The sequence below is a fragment of the Rutidosis leptorrhynchoides genome, chromosome 4, assembly GCF_046630445.1.
Source record: "Rutidosis leptorrhynchoides isolate AG116_Rl617_1_P2 chromosome 4, CSIRO_AGI_Rlap_v1, whole genome shotgun sequence".
Lineage (NCBI taxonomy): Eukaryota > Viridiplantae > Streptophyta > Magnoliopsida > Asterales > Asteraceae > Rutidosis > Rutidosis leptorrhynchoides.
In genome coordinates this window covers 559,799,702-559,803,768 of record NC_092336.1, presented here as the reverse complement: position 1 = coordinate 559,803,768, position 4,067 = coordinate 559,799,702, and the positions used below count along the sequence as shown (strand labels likewise).

At 34.7% G+C, this 4,067-nt stretch overlaps 1 pseudogene; it reads right to left on the bottom strand.

Moving 5' to 3' along the window:
- Nucleotides 1–1,147: 1,147 nt before the first annotated feature.
- On the bottom strand, nt 1,148–3,687 carry LOC139842723 (uncharacterized; annotated as a pseudogene).
- Nucleotides 3,688–4,067: the final 380 nt, after the last annotated feature.

Below are 4,067 nucleotides of genomic sequence, written 5' to 3'. Positions count from 1 at the left end.
TTTGTCTCTAGATCAAGTGTAACGGTTGAAATAAGATTCGTTTCTCGTCTACAGAATATGAAATATTATAAAAGAATATCAAAACATATACCATATTAGGATGGTTTATTGGTTTATTAGGATAGTCTTATTCTTATATATTACTCCTAAATATACTCATATTAGTTTTATATATCACTGTATACTTATTATGAAAACAAACACTTGCATATAGAATATTGGAAAGGCTGAGAAACAAGGGAGTGAAAAAGGTGATCTAGCTGTATTGTAGTGCTTTTTGGGCACATTTTGTTTTTGAGATAAGATTTTTGACCAATTAAAGAATACATGTTTTTTCAAAACTTATCTTATCTTATTACATAGTAATTTGGAGTACGATTTTTATATATGGCAAAGGTGGTCTCCATTCGTTCCCTTACATATGGCTAAGCGCATACATACATATACTTGCTACATATACATATACTACATAAAAGAATCAATGCATGAGGTTAAAATTTTAAAATATGTTTGGTTTATCAAAAGTCGAAAATGTAAACGTAATCATCTTTTTATATATTACTGGCAAGTGGCAAAACCACAAAACTTTAGTGTGACTTTGCCAATTTGAAATGGAGAAATTGATCAAGATGCTCTCATATCCAAAGCGTTTAACAATAATTATAATTCTTAATTGTCAATATGTCCCCTAAACACGTACCACGCACTGTGTGCATGTGATGCTCAATTCGTGGTGCGTGTTGTTGAGCATTTATCCGAAACATTTTTTTAACGCGCAATATACGCGACATAATACAAGCAACACGTATTGTGCGTGTTGCTCTTTTAAAATAGTGCTTAGGTTTGTTTTTGAACTCAAAGTGTTACCGAGTTTACTTGGGCTTCAGGGTCGAGCCCATTGTTCAAGAAATGATTAAATTAGGCCCGATTTATTGCCAACTGCCTTTGCTTAATAACACAACCTTTGCTTAATGACCCACTACAAAATTGGGCCTGACTTATTACCAACGGCCTAATTTGTAAATTCTTATACTTATGTTTTTCAAAAATAGGGTTGACTTTGATATGAAACTTAAAAACACGAACTTAATCCGTCGCATTACATGTACACATACTTGAATAATTATTCATTATTCATAGAAGTAATCTAAATACAAGCACACTTTGTAGGAATTCTGTTTTCGTTAGCAGCCTCTTGACTTTTTCTCATTTTGACTTCATTTAAAACTTTAGAAGCCCACTTTGAAAAATAGGTTGCATTGTATCCAATTTTACCAAGCTTATATATAGACATACAACGAGGATCGGTTTCAGGGTAGGGACAATGCTCGCCTTTCAAATCGTGCCATGTGCCTTGATGAATAATCCCAGACCAACTAGCCATCCATCGGAAAACATGTTGGCCGCAGTGGCGGAACATAGAGTAACCCAAAGGGGGTATCCCCCCTGGATTTAACTGGAAAAAAAATTTTACACTAAAAATTTTTTTTTTTTACCAAAAAATAAGTTTTTTTTAGTGTTCTCCCCTGCTGACAATGAAAAATTTATTAAATTTTTTGACTCGCCCCCTCTGTAGTCGGGTTCAAGTTCCGCCGCTGGTTGGCCGACACCGGCTAGCTTGAGCCAACCTTTAGGAAAAGGTTAGTCATTTGTGCACCATGTGGTGAAACCAATATGTCTGTTGAACCCATTAACTTCACCTGCACTTCTCATTGACAATCACATGTTAAATAACAAAAATCAAGAATAAACGTTAAAAATGGATAAAGTTTTTCATGTTTAGGTACTTAGGAAGGGCAAATATATTTAGTATGACGTACACAACTTAATTGAATTATCCCGTGAACCACTCAAAATGTTTTGTTAGTAAGATGTGAATAAAATCAAGGATCCTTAAGTGAGTATTTTTTTTATTTTTTTATTTATTTTGGTTTAGTGTATTCCTCTTGCTAAAGAGAATCGCAACACATTTAGTCATTTACCGTTAAGACATGAGAAATTGAATTTTCTAATAAATAAAAACATCTGAAAATCATCAACACTTCAATGGCTAGTAACTTTTGGATTATTAGATCACCCGGAACCGTGACTTTGATGTCGAGTCACATTTTTCACTTTTTGAAGAAAAGGTGATTTTTCGGTTGTGACGTGACAATGTCAAATTTTGAAGATGAATAATTGTAAATGTTAATTTTGAGAGTTAAATATTAGTGAAAAGGTTTTGGATGACGTAAAATATGATTGAAATTTTGGTAGAATATATATATATATATATATATATATATATATATATATATATATATATATATATATATATATATATATATATATATATATATTGTGTGTGTGTGTGTGTGTGTGTGTGTTTGTTAAATTCAGGTTGGTTGAAAAAAATCAAACGCCCCAAATATTTTTGTCAGAAATCTAACTGGTGCTCTTACGGAGTCAATCCTGATGCCCTATTAGTGGCGTTAATAGGCGTTAATTTGCGAATTGTCGTTAAATTTTAGATTCAACGCTCTGTTGTGAGTCGTCTAAGAAATTGAGTGGCGAAGTTGGGGGATGTGCCACCAAAGCTCGGAATACGAAAAATGAACAAAGTGGAACAAGTGTACAAGCACTACCTGTTCACAAACGGTGATATTACTTGAATACGCCACAATTAATCGGCATCTCTCAACCTTCTTACACGCCCTCTCAAAGATCTCGACCACCGCTGTCTCATTCCTAAATGATCTAGCCCCTGTCCTCATCAACAACGTCATCTTGATCTCATTATCAATTCTGTCCACCTTAACGCCACACATCAACCTTGCCTTTCATCGAATTAGATCATAAACTTTCATCCTTCTTTCCCTTGACATCCCCCTGTCGAAATGCTTCATCACAGCAGCCTCCTCGTAACACATTGGCGACCGATCATTGTCAGTCTCATTGAACTTCTCGATATTCAATGGCCCACCAAATGTTGTCTCCATAAGCCTATTTAACCATGGGCTAATACTTGTCCTGACCTTCATAATGTATACATAATATACAAATTAATGTCTTATATCTTTTTCTTAGATTGGGATGCGTTATATTGACAGTTACTAAAATGTACAACTGTCTAAATCATCTTAATGACAACCTTTAGAGTTGTCGTTAACAAAATTCTAAAAGAGATGGTGAACAATGTTAGTAATGTAGTAATTGGTAAAACACGTGAAACAATTTATTTTAATGATTATAACATTGTTATTTTAAAGAATTTTCAGTTCTGTTAAATTGTCATATATACCTTACCCGTTGGTACAAAATCCAGTGAGTGGGTAACGCACACCCGCTTTTTAAATGCCACGCCACGAACGGGCCTAACGCGCCCAACCCATGCCATATGTTCTTGTAATCGTAGTGATTGTACGACACAAAAATTCGCCCATTAACCATGGTAGCATTTTTGGGTAGGAATTCAGGGTACGCAAGTGCATAGTAATTCCATGATCCGTCATGAAGATCATGACCTTTAATGCAAAGAATTCGACCGTTGGATGACTTTGAAGGGAATTGTTGGTATTGTACTTCACCTTCTTCGCGTACGTCATATAAAGAACTCATGAACCACATATGACCCACAAGTGGTGCGTTGGCGAATCTAAGGTCTTTTAATGGTAGAAATGTAACCAATTCTCTAAGCTTATCGGCCATAACGGTTAGTTTGTTGGAACAAGAATAATTTGTTAATTCGTAATTGGTTGCTATGTTTTGTTGGGAGTTTAAGAGTGTAACATCCCGCCTTTTTCCGTTAAATTTATTTTAACACGTTTTGTTTTTAGATAATATCTTTCGTTATCTAAATTAGTATCCCCCGTTAATAAGTGTTTCCAATATTTTTGTTATTTAATTATAACATCTCTTGTTTACTCTAGCGTTTTTAAAATAATTCGTTTGGTTAATTCACGCACCCGCTTTCAAACTCGAGGGACTAAAGTTGCCAAGTGGGTAAACTAGTTGACTAGGTCAACTAGTCAACCCACCACCACCACTCATTCATTCACTCATCTCTTCTCTCTTCCTCATACTTCCAT